The sequence below is a fragment of the Lasioglossum baleicum genome, chromosome 12 (assembly GCF_051020765.1).
Source record: "Lasioglossum baleicum chromosome 12, iyLasBale1, whole genome shotgun sequence".
In the NCBI taxonomy this organism is placed as follows: Eukaryota; Metazoa; Arthropoda; class Insecta; order Hymenoptera; family Halictidae; genus Lasioglossum; species Lasioglossum baleicum.
In genome coordinates, this window is record NC_134940.1 from 13,087,800 (window position 1) to 13,100,180 (window position 12,381).

Sequence of the window (12,381 nt, forward strand, 5' to 3'; positions counted from 1 at the left end):
GAAACGTAACTGATAATTAACTGTCATCTTGCAATGGAATTGCTAATCGTCGAATTTTGTTGTAAACGAATATGAAGAAACGTAACTGATAATTAACTGTCATCTTGCAATGGAATTGTTAATCGTCGAATTTTGTTGTAAACGAATATGAAGAAACGTGACTGATAATTAACTGTCATCATGCAATGGAATTGTTAATCGTCGAATTTTGTTGTAAACGAATATGAAGAAACGTAACTGATAATTAACTGTCATCTTGCAATGGAATTGCTAATCGTCGAATTTTGTTGTAAACGAATATGAAGAAACGTGACTGATAATTAACTGTCATCATGCAATGGAATTGTTAATCGTCGAATTTTGTTGCAAACGAATATGAAGAAACGTAACTGACAATTAACTGTGACTGTAAAAGATTTGCGAAACCATCAATGGAATCGAAATACATAGATCGTCTGTGTGTACAGTACAGAGTCGTCCATTAAGAAGTATTATTGGGTTGGCAAGAAAGTAATTTCGGTATTTTAAGGTGAAACAAAACCGAATTTCTTTATTCAAGAGATGGACTTTAATCAATAAAATATATTCTTTCAAAAGATCATCGAACAGAAGAGGAAATATCTTACTCATTAAAGTTCCGAAAATATTTTCTTGCCAAGCCAATATTTTAAATGATAAAAAAACGCTGTTTTTTTTACAATTTTACTAACAACGTGTCGAAACGTGACACCTCTGGTCTTCACGAATAAAAAAATCGAAATTTAAAATGACACCTACTTAGTAGAAGACGCATTACAACATGCATTAAGCAAGACCGTAAAATCGATCTCTAAACTGCGAGTCCCGTGACGTCTTCGTGCGACTAGAAATAGAACGATAACAAGAGAAAATTGATCGTCTCTAAAATTGCGTTACGATGTATAAAAGGAATTTATTATAGAGTCCAATTATAAGGTCGCGTCAGAACGATTTGTCGAGATATTTGTTTATTTTCCATTCTCGCCCCAGTATCGAACGAGAATCATCTCCCGGTTTACCGGATGCAAGAGCGAACGGAAATTCTTCGTGCTAGAGTCTAATAAAATAAGATTGCTGGAAGGAAGAGAATATTATCAAAGGCTTGTGTTGCTAATACTTCTTTTTTATAAAATCAATACTTCGAACGCGAGATTTGATCGGCGCGGCATGCACGCTATTCTACAGCCACAAAAGAAAACTTAAATGTGAAACCAAAAGCATCGGAGCGACAAGCAACGTGAATTAAACGCACCGAGATCGCTGGACTAAAATTGGATTTCTGACAAATATACAAATGTCAATCAAGAGTCTCTATTTACACATACACCGCGTTTTTGCGACGTGTCGACTCCAGTGTCGATCAATGGAAACTTTGATTCGATGTGTCGCATTATGGAAACAAAATAGGGAGGGAATAGAAATCAAAGGATGAACGGGGGCGCGCGATAAATTTGACTCGACGCGACGCGGTAGGAAAATGAAAATTCGGAAGAGAAATGGTTGAAAGAGATCGAGGGGTGGTCAGGCATTGTTCGTAAACGATACGAATCGGAATCGTGAATAAATCAAGGAACGACATTTCCATCCCCGTTCCGACCTAACGAACCGTGCCTCCTCATCGATTGTTCAATCGGCCACGTTTGGCCTTCCTTTCGAATTTTCCCTCCCCATTAACGTTCCCGTCTCTCGCGAGCTCTCCGCGCGTCTTCCAAGTCAACGAAATCGCTCGTTATTATTTTTAATATTCTAAGAAACAAACGCTGTACGCTCGGTATCTCAATAGATCAATGTCTGCGAGTTTCTGCGATCGACGCCATATTGCGCGACTCCTGGCACGAGCTTCTTGCAAAATAAAAATGATACTGAAGAAAAGTACTGCAGAAAAAACACTCGTGTTCAATGCAGCGCCATACGAATAACAGCAACACAATTTCCAAAAAACAAAAATAGCTCTCACTACTCCGCTATACGTACTATAATACCACACAATTATGTTCGCTAAAAATTGATACTGCTTTCCTAGAAAAAAATGATCAAAGAAGGGGCTGTAAGAACAGATTTTCGGAACATCCTGTGTATTCAGCGTGAACCGAATCTGTAGGGGCTAATTCCGATGGTCCATCTCCTAGTACAGTGGACCGGCGGTTAAAATGCGCGAAAAGAAAACCAACAAATATATGAGAGAAGAGACAAAGAGTGGGGAGAGGAGAGAAAGAGAGGAAATAGCGGCACGCGCGTGGGTGTATCCTCGTGCCAGCTATCGTGCCAGCTCCTCTACAGGTGGTAGGAGGTGCGGTTAGGCGAACGGGGGTGGCGGCGGATTCTGCTCGGGGGTATAATAGAGGGTGCAACAGCCCTCACCGCTCATTCTTGCACGCACGGTCCCGCCAAAAAGTTGACAACGCGCGTCGCGACCCTACACGCAACTCTCTCGACTTGATCCATCGATCGCGCCGATCGTTACAAGTGATCCTGCGGAGGAGCTTCTCGAGACACAGACAGGTAGGAGTGCGGGACATGTGTCTCGAATTTGTTCACTTATTTATTTATTTATCAGTGAATATCAGCTCTGAAAGATCATTTCGACGTTCGACAGTGTGAGAAATCTGTTATTAATTATAATTGTTGTCTACTTGAGTGATGAACAATTTTTATCACCATTTTATTGCAAGTCTATTGCAAGCACAGTCTTGCCAAACACTCGTACGAAATTCAAGGGATAGCTCATAATTTTCTCGAAAAAGAAAAAATTGACTGGACAGAAAATGTGTTTCTTTGTTCCGGCACGTTTTACTGAAAAACAATGAATTGGAGCATCCATTTTTTGAGTTTCTCGGGTAGATCTTTCTTGAAGGCTCCATGCTAACCGTCGGGATAATCATGTACCATTCTAGCTCATTGATAGCGAATGTAATGTAAATTCACTCGAAGTCGCTGACGTTACTCGTTCAAACAAAGACGCTTTAAATTGCCGTACGTCGCATGGCATCAACAGTTGCATCGCTATTAATATTAACGTTGTAACAGTCGATAGTATCGCTAAGACACAGCAGACGTTCTCTCGAGTTCTCGCTCGGATTTCTCAGAACGTTTCGTGTTTCTCCCCGGAGTCTCAACAGACTTCTGATCGCTCGCTTATGTATTCCGTCCGGTGTTTTATGCATTCCGTTCCTCTTGTTTTGTGTTATTTTGCGTCCGAACTCGTGCGCCAGAATTTCCGTTTTCCGGCCATAATCCCGTTCGGGGATCACCGTAAACCACGTTCAAACGCCGCTTCTTACGTTTTCGCATCTCTCGCGGCGCTGTTCAACCCCCTTGAGGACGAAAACTCCATTTTTTCAATGGATCACGCTCGGAGAAACACTAATTAAATCGCGAGGAATGATCCCGAATCCGGAAATTCGAAAAATTGTTTTCCTCCCCTAATTCACTTTAAGGGGGTTGAAATCGCACCTTGAAAACACGGTTATTTTTCGACATATTTCTAATTATATAAAGATTTGATAAATGTTCCACCAGACGGTGATTCTTATTAGAAAGGACAACTTTTTTCCTATCCCTTATAGCCGAATTTTCAAGGTTTCATTTCATCCCGTCAAAGTGAATTTGGGGAGGAAAGCAATTTTTCGAATTTCCGAATTCGAGATGATTCCTTGCGAGTTAATTAGCGTAGATCCTTGAAAATTCGGTTATTTTTCGACTTTTTTAAAGTGATATGAACAATTGATGAACGTTCCACCAAACAGTAATCCCCATTAAAAAGAACCAGGGACCATAACTGTTATAACCAAAAAGAAAGAAAGTCATAGAATAACAAGTATTTCATCGACTAAAATCGTATTGATTAATGATAAGGATTATAAGTAACCGAAAAGTTTTTCTCTTGTTGGTAAATGTTATCGGTGAGGGAAATTCATTTCGAACATTTATAACTAGACCGCGGATTTTATGCATTTAAGACAAAAATGAGTGGGTGTAATTTAAATAGTAAATTTAATAGTAAAAATTTTAGAAAAATTTAAACATGCTATCATATTATTCTCAATCTTCTAAACATAATAGGGAAGAAAATAAATTTCTAATTCACTCCAGTTTTTGTTGCAATTCAAGTAAGAAACTTTTATTTTGCATAAAGATTCGCAGTCTATTTATAACAGTTATCAATGAGAGAAATTTATTTCGATCGCTCGTAACAGTTATCGATGGGAGAGGTTCATTTTGATCGCTCATAACAGTTATTGGTGAAGGAAATTTGTAATAGTTATCATTAGGAAATTTGTAATAGTTATTATTTCATAAATTTTTTATTCGTAAAATTAATTACTACAATCTTTTACTGTGTACAAACTTTTAATGTGACAAAACAAACAGATTTTGTGTTGTTCTTATGGTCCGTTGATTCGTCTTGTTGTACGAAACCTTTTCAATGAATTTCACAGGCTTGCTCCATCCGAAAAATGTAACCCAATAACTCAATAACTGAATAATACAATAGTAATAGTAACTCAATTAAATAAGCAACGAAAATGAATTTGCGCGTCAATAATTATTGTGAACAAGTGAAAAGAAATTCGATGATCGATAACTGTTATGAATGATCGAAATAAATTTCTCTCATCGACAACTGTTATGAGCGATCGAAATAAATTTCTCTCATTGATAACTGTTATGAGCGATCGAAATGAACAACTTCTCTCATCGATAACTGCTTTGAGGAGGAGTTATCGAGGAGGATCCAATTTTTTGAACACTAATAACTGTGATTCGTATCCAAAAAGTATAAAAATCGATGTTTTTGTTCTTCGAATTTGTTTCTTTATATGTATTTTGTGTACATTATCTTAAATTTCAAGAATAATCAACTTTTTACCAATGATTTTTATCGTAGAAAATTTTACAATAACTGTTATTTTTGGTCCCTGAAAATAACAACTTTTTCCTATCCCTTGTGTAGCCGAATTTTCAAGGTCCGATTTCACACCTACGTATCGCCGAAGTTTTACAATTTTACGAATTTCTAAGTTCGGGAAAATTTCTTGTTAGTTTCAAGCTAGAACGTCACTCGGATCGCTGGTTAATTGTTTTGTTTACCGTTTTGCGAATCGGTTCGCCGCTCGATGTTAGGCTCGATCGGTGGCCTTGAACCCGGGTCGTGAAAACGATGCGCGGCGAGCCTAAGTGGAAGTGGAGCGAACGAGGAACAACGGTGTTGGGAACGCGGGAGAACAGAAAACGGCGCCGGCGAAAATAGCGGAGGATCGAGCATTAGGCCGCCATTCTCTTTGCTAAACGGCCGAACGAGAGCCTGTCCATCGAGGAGCTTATTGTTTCGACGGAAAAAGCGTTAAAACGTGCGGAAAATGACAAAGGATCTTTCGGATCGTTTATACATCGACCGTGAAAAAAGGCCGGAAAAATTTTCGTTCACATTTCCAAATATTCGTTTCATCGATCTCGTTCGGTTCTCTTCCGATTCGACGAAGAGATATTAGGCTCCTCTCAATATCTTCGAATAATGCGAATAGTCGAGAACACAGAATTTATTTTAAAACAACCAGTTTCGCATAATCAAGAAATTGTTTCTACTCCTTGCTCTATTGAGAGTATCCAGAGAATTTGCTTTGGAAGAATAAGTTTGGGAGCCATCTTGTCCACTGGTTTCATTGGACAAAAATAGAATAAAATAAAATAGCTTAGATCGTTCAGCTCTGAATCGCAACTTCGAAAACCCTTTTAAATTCTCCGCAAACGTATGCAAATACGATGGCGAACTTATTAGCCCTTCGACTGGCAAGAGAGTTCCAAAAAATCAAGCCAAACTCAAACATATATCGAGCGAGGAACTGGTAAAAATGAATTCTAACAAAGTCTTTTACATCAAATATATCATGAAAATTCATTTTTAGATCTCGAGCGAACAATTCCGCCTCTCACTTTCAAAAGGGCGGCGCACAAAGTTTTAATCGAGGTTGGAAACGTTCCGCAAATAAAAATCGTATTAGAATTATTCTTTTATCGCGTCTCGAATTTCGGTTACCGCGAACTCGCTTTTCGATAAATTCTCTCGGTAATTGGCATTCCCGCGTGATAGAAAGAAGCACACCTAATTCCCGCCAGAAAACGCGTAATTACGGGTGGTCGAATTTTTTTCGTGGGCGAGAGATGAATTATGTAAAGTGACGTGATCGTGCGCATCCCCCCGTCGATCTTATCTGTCCGCGGCGATAGATAAATTATTCGCGGGGTACATCGGACGAGCCACAGATTCCGACGAAATTGACACGAGTATCGGGAAATCCGCGTTTTCGATGAAAATCGTGGAACACCCAAACTGATGAAAACACGAAACAAAATTTTCTATATAAAAATAGTCCATTCTTTTTAAAGAGGTCGTGATATTCGATGGCTATCGATTTTTCATTTTCGTTACTTAAATCGCGTCTCGTACAACGCGGAACATCGTTTCGCAGGATTTCACGTTCGAGGAAAAATTGTGTAATATCTTTGAAATTAATAGAAATAGAACAGAAATTGTTTGTCACGAACAGGGGACCTAGCTATTCATTGTTATCGATTTTTTATTATATCTCGGAAATTTTTACGAGACGGATCTTCGCGCGGTTCCTCGCTCGACGGTTTGAAAATGGCGACGTATCTTCCAAACCGATGGAAATACGAGAAAAAGTCTTCAGCAGAAAAAGATTGCCAGTTCTTCCCAAAGATGAACAGCCATTTTGTTTTCTATTTTTGATTCCCATCTCTGAAATTTTTACTCGCAAGACGCTAGACCGGCTAGACCTTCACGCGGTTCCTCGCTCGACGGTGTGAAAATGGCGACGTATCTTCCAAACCGATGGAAATACGAGAAAAAGTCTTCAGCACAAAGAGATTGCCAGTTCCTTTTCAAAGCTGAACGGCCATTTTGTTCTTCTCTTTTATTGAAGCGCGGCGAGAGAGCTTGTTCTCTTGGGTCATCGAGGATTCGCCTGATAAACGGAAATCGAGAAGTGGGGCACGGAATGTCGGGGATAAGATTAGGCGAGATCGCGAACAGGGATCGAAGTACGAAGCCACGATTGCGATACATCGGACGCGTTCGGCGACCAATCACGGCCCGGGAGCTTCTCCGATTAATTCTCAATGGAATCGTCGCACAGATTTCGCGAACTCTGTCGCCGATCCGACACGTAGATTACGGTTTGCGTAATCGATCGAAACTACCGTTGTGTAATGTCGGCTCGTGACGAAGCAAATGGCGGCTTCCTCCGCAAAGACGCGTTCCTCCATTGTTTCGTGAAACTTATCGACTTCCCTCGTGGAAGCATTGAAATCGCAATTTGCTCTTCTTCTTCTTCTTCTTCTTTGTCTTCGCTCTTTTCTTTAATCTTACAGCATTCGTTCTCGACTCTTTATTCCTCCTTATCTTTTCATGTTTTCCCGGTTTGCTGTATCTACTATTATTTCTTTACGTTCATTGTGCTACTGTGTAGCTCCGATTCTCTTTGATGAATTACTCCGGCGCTAACTGTGAATGAATTATTATTGTTATTGTTATTCCTGCTCCGTAGAGTGCAGAGGTTGAGCTAATTCGCTCGGTTACGCTCGTCCCGTGTTACACTGCTCTTTCACCGTAGCTTTCTCTCTTTTTAATCAATTGTTTTTCTCGAGCAACTAACTGTGAATGAACTGTTATTGTTATTGTTGTTCCCGCTCCGTAGAGTGCACAGTTACACTGTTCTTTCAGCGTACTTTTCCGCTTTTTAATCACAATTATTTTTCTCTCTTTTAATCAATTATTTTTTCTCTCTTTTTAATCAATTATTTTTCTCAAGCAAGCAACTGCGAATGAACTATTATATATTACTGTTATTGTTAATCCTACTCAAAATCTACTACCTACTCTAATAGGTTACGCTCGCGGCATTGTTCCTCCGATGTAGCTTTTTCTCTTATAATTACTGTTGAAGAAATTATTATTATTTCTGTTTTGCAAAGGCCGTGTTTAATTGCCCGAGTAAAACGAGGATTAGCTCGAGACGTATTATAATGTACCGTTGCAATTTGTCCCGAGGTAAACTCGTAGAAAAGCATTAGTTTATTCTTCTTCCTCTTAACTGGCCACTTTATCAGGCCTTTATCTCCACGGTTTAAAATACGCGTTCTTGCTTTATCTCGCTATTACCGCATCACGCAACAACGCCACCGCGGGACGAGCCTAATTATCATTATCACCGATGAACGAGACAAGACCGTAAACGACCGAAAGGAAATCCACGAGATCGCAGATAACGTTACATTACGACATAATCGCTGGACCGCGCAGACCTTTAATTCGTTCGAATTTCTTCATCCGGCGTTAACGCTGAGCCTACCAAGCGTTAAAAGTGATCGAAACGATTTAACTAATGAAAATGACAAAGCTGTATTTACTCCGATTTTGCAGATCTTTATCACAATTTGTGCTCGAATAAGTTTATTGAATCATTATTCATCTTTATTATTTTTCATCGTTCTGAATTGTTCAATTTCTAACGTATATGTATATATAATATAATTTCAAGTTTCATGGATGTTCAATAACGTAAATATTTACAAATCTTAAAATAATGACAATAACGATTTTAGTTAGGTCGGTTCGCTCTTAGTGCTACCGACGTGCCCTCTATATCGAGGACAGACCTTGCCTTCGGTTTGGCCTTCATTTGACATGGAATTTTGGCAGCAAACTTTATTGCCACATACCGAGCCCAATGCGGCAACAGATGGGTCGGTATTTGATGCCAAATTTGTACCAAATCAAGAGCAGATTGCTTACTGGGTGTATGTACATATCCAGTGAAGAAGAACATCGTAATAATCGAACAGCGTCAACAGCGCACCGGCTAATGAGCAACGTCAGAGTTTAATGAAACGTCGTAGCACGGAAGTACGGGAATTAGGCCCACAGATTCTTCCGGTTAGCCACGGGAGCGCACAAAGGGATACACAAGTCGACGGTGGGTGGGAAACGTTGCGCTCGCGACAGTTATGCTTTGAATAATTCTCACCTAACTCGATTGACTCCGCGCTGGCTTCCGGTGTCTGCGATACACGGGGGAGTATAGTCGCAGGAGAGAGGGTTGCATTGATAAACCGGAACTGAAATTGCGACAGATGTTCGACGAACAAACGCGACCGGAGATTCGCGGGAACGCAACAAGTGGAAAGGCAATGCGTCGTGACGCTCGGGACAGTGTCGCCCAGATCAGGGGAATTGACTCGGATTAAGGAGAATACTGGTGACTTTGTGACGTTGTGACACATGCACGACCTTAGACCATACATACACTGCTGTGCAAAATAGAGAAATACCCGGCGATATTTAATAGAAAAGCGATAAATTAATTATTTGAGAACTCCAACATCCGACATCCGAGATCCAAGGTCCAAGATCCAAGATCCAAGGTCCAAGGTCCAAGATCCAAGATCCAAGATCCAAGATCCAAGGTCCAAGGTCCAAGGTCCAAGATCCAAGGTCCAAGGTCCAAGATCCAAGGTCCGAGGTCCAAGATCCGGGATCCAAGGTCCAAGATCCAAGGTCCGAGGTCCAAGATCCAAGGTCCGAGGTCCAAGATCCAAGATCCAAGTTCCAATATCCAAGATAAAAAATCCAATATCCAAGATAGAAGATCCAAGATACAAGATCCAATATCCAAGATAGAAGATCTAAGATAGAAGATCCAAGATACAAGATCCAATATCCAAGATAGAAGATCTAAGATAGAAGATCCAAGATAGAAAATCCAAGATAGAAGATCCAAGATAGAAGATCCAAGATAGAAGATCCAAGATACAAGATCCAATATCCAAGATAGAAAATCCAAGATAGAAGATCCAAGATAGAAGATCCAAGATCCAAGATACAAGATACAAGTTACAGGATGCTATCCGTCAGCCTAGCCTAAACCTCTCATCCATCATTCACAGTGAGGCTCTAGGTAGGCGCGCCCCTGGAATCCGAAATCCGGCCGTATTATACGAAAATCTTGTCCGAAACTTGGCATGCTCGATCATCGACGCGTTTAGGGAGGACTCGATCAATCCACAAGCCCAAGCGAGAAAGAGAGAGAGAGACAGAGCGAGGGAGTGAAAAAAAGATACAATGAGAGATGGAGGCAGAAAATAAAACAGTCGAAGAGAAATACCGGCCGGCGAAGGTGAGAGCCGCGTGGGTGTATATTTTCGAGTCGAACGAGCCATCAAACGTCGATTTATCTCGAGGATCGATCGCCACCGGGCAGTTTCTCGCTCTCTGGCTTTTTTTTCTCCTGCGGTCTCCCGAGCCTGGAAAGAGTGAAGAGAGACGCGAAGCGTGAATATCGTCGCCGCTGAACTACCTTCGATCTCCTCTCGACAATTGGTCGTTATCGCGAGACTCGACGTACCCTTAACGCTCCGTCGATCCTCGCACTCGTTTTTCCCCGTCACCGAGGCCGACCACCGTTTTCCCTTTTCAAGCTAATTTCCCTGAGCCCTCTCCTCTCCTCCCCGAAGTCCGTCGGGATCACCGAAGCCGCAGCGGAACACGAGAATCGAGAATAGAAACGGACCTGTTGATCGTGTTAACCCTTTCAGGACCAATACGACATATCGACCGACGCGTCGGGACCACATATTTAATTCCTGAAGCTGCAAACACGTACAGTCCGCGGCAAAACTAACAAGAGACATTGCCCAAGTGTAACACGCTGATTTTAATAAAATTTATGTGGGACATAATTTGTTGAAAAATATTTGACACGTATTTTCTTTTTAGCTGCTCACATTCATGTTAAGGCGATAAAAATATCCCTGATAGTTGGAGGGTGAAAACTCTCTCTCTCTCTATTGACTCAAGTTTTGTTTTTCTTCGAATGTTTGAAGGAATAGTTTACTGAGTAATGTGTCGATTCTTTTGAAATTGCTGTTGCTCGGGAAAAGCGTTCTTGTCGACGAAAGCCCTACTTCCTTGAGGTGTATTTGCTACTGGATCAGAGAAAGAAGTTTGGAAAAGTAATCGGCGCATCTAACATGTGATCAAAATAAGTTGATCAACGATGCTGGAAATCGTTTATGAAAGTTGAAATACGACATCGGGGGTTCGAAAAGGGTTCTTGCCGTCGAAAGCCCTACTTCCTGGACCAGACTTTGTTATTGGATGAGGGGAAGAGCTTAGGAGAGAAATCCGTACTATGAGCCGATAAACAAAGTTGATAGTCGCTTTCGAAAGTTGCAGTGGGATAAAAGCTGCTGTTTTACAGGATCGATTGAAGAGTTCTCGAGTTCCTCGAGTCTTCATGATCGTCTTGAATCCTTTGAAGTCTTCTTGATCGTCTTGAACCCCTCAAGTCTTCTTGATCGTCTTGAATCCCTCAAGTCTTCTTGATCGAATCCCTCAAGTCTCCTTGATCGTCTTGAATCCCTCGAGTATTCTTGATCGTCTTGAATCCCTCAAGTCTCCTTGATCGTCTTGAATCCCTCAAGTCTCCTTGATCGAATCCCTCAAGTTTCCTTGAGCGTCTAGAATCCCTCAAGTATTCTTGATCGTCTTGAATCCCTCGAGTATTCTTGATCGTCTTGAATCCCTCAAGTCTCCTTGATCGAATCCCTCAAGTTTCCTTGAGCGTCTAGAATCCCTCAAGTATTCTTGATCGTCTTGAATCCCTCGAGTATTCTTGATCGTCTTGAATCCCTCAAGTCTCCTTGATCGTCTTGAATCCCTCAAGTCTCCTTGATCGAATCCCTCAAGTTTCCTTGAGCGTCTAGAATCCCTCAAGTATTCTTGATCGTCTTGAATCCCTCGAGTATTCTTGATCGTCTTGAATCCCTCAAGTCTCCTTGATCGAATCCCTCAAGCTTCCTTGAGCGTCTAGAATCCCTCAAGTATTCTTGATCGTCTTGAATCCCTCAAGTCTTCTTGATCGAATCCCTCAAGTCTCCTTGATCGTCTTGAATCCCTCAAGTCTCCTTGCTCGTCTTGAATCCCTCGAGTCTCCTTGCTCGTCTTGAATCCCTCGAGTATTCTTGATCGTCTTGAATCCCTCAAGTATTCTTGATCGTCTTGAATCCCTCAAATATTCTTGATCGTCTTTAATCCCTCAAGTATTCTTGATCGTCTTGAATCCCTCAAGTATTCTTGATCGTCTTGAATCCCTCAAGTATTCTTGATCGTCTTGAATCCCTCAAATATTCTTGATCGTCTTGAATCCTTCAAGTATTCTCGATCGTCATGAATCCCTCTTGAGTGATTCTTGAGTCCCTCGAGTCTATCGAGTCCCTCTGGACTGAATGTCCATCCTGTCTGTTACGCCTCTCTAATTTTCACCGCTTTGCTTGTTGTTGCAG

The 12,381-nt window shown here is 41.1% G+C and overlaps 2 protein-coding genes across 3 annotated transcripts in view; one reads left to right on the top strand and one right to left on the bottom strand.

Annotated features, from left to right (window-relative positions):
• Dnalig3 (DNA ligase 3) overlaps window positions 1-12,381 on the bottom strand; it is a 52,107-nt gene that overhangs the window by 31,490 nt on the left and 8,236 nt on the right. The gene's annotated exons all lie outside the window — the stretch shown is intronic.
• The window catches only part of LOC143213926 (uncharacterized), a 30,474-nt gene that overhangs the window by 10,640 nt on the left and 7,453 nt on the right, over window positions 1-12,381 (top strand). The window contains exon 1 of one of the 2 annotated variants that reach the window (XM_076434292.1): window positions 16-2,520. The exons of the other annotated variant lie outside the window; for it this stretch is intronic. The gene's annotated coding sequence lies outside the window, so the exon portion shown is untranslated. Of the gene's footprint in view, window positions 1-15; window positions 2,521-12,381 lie in introns of those variants that run through there. 2 annotated transcript variants of the gene reach the window in all.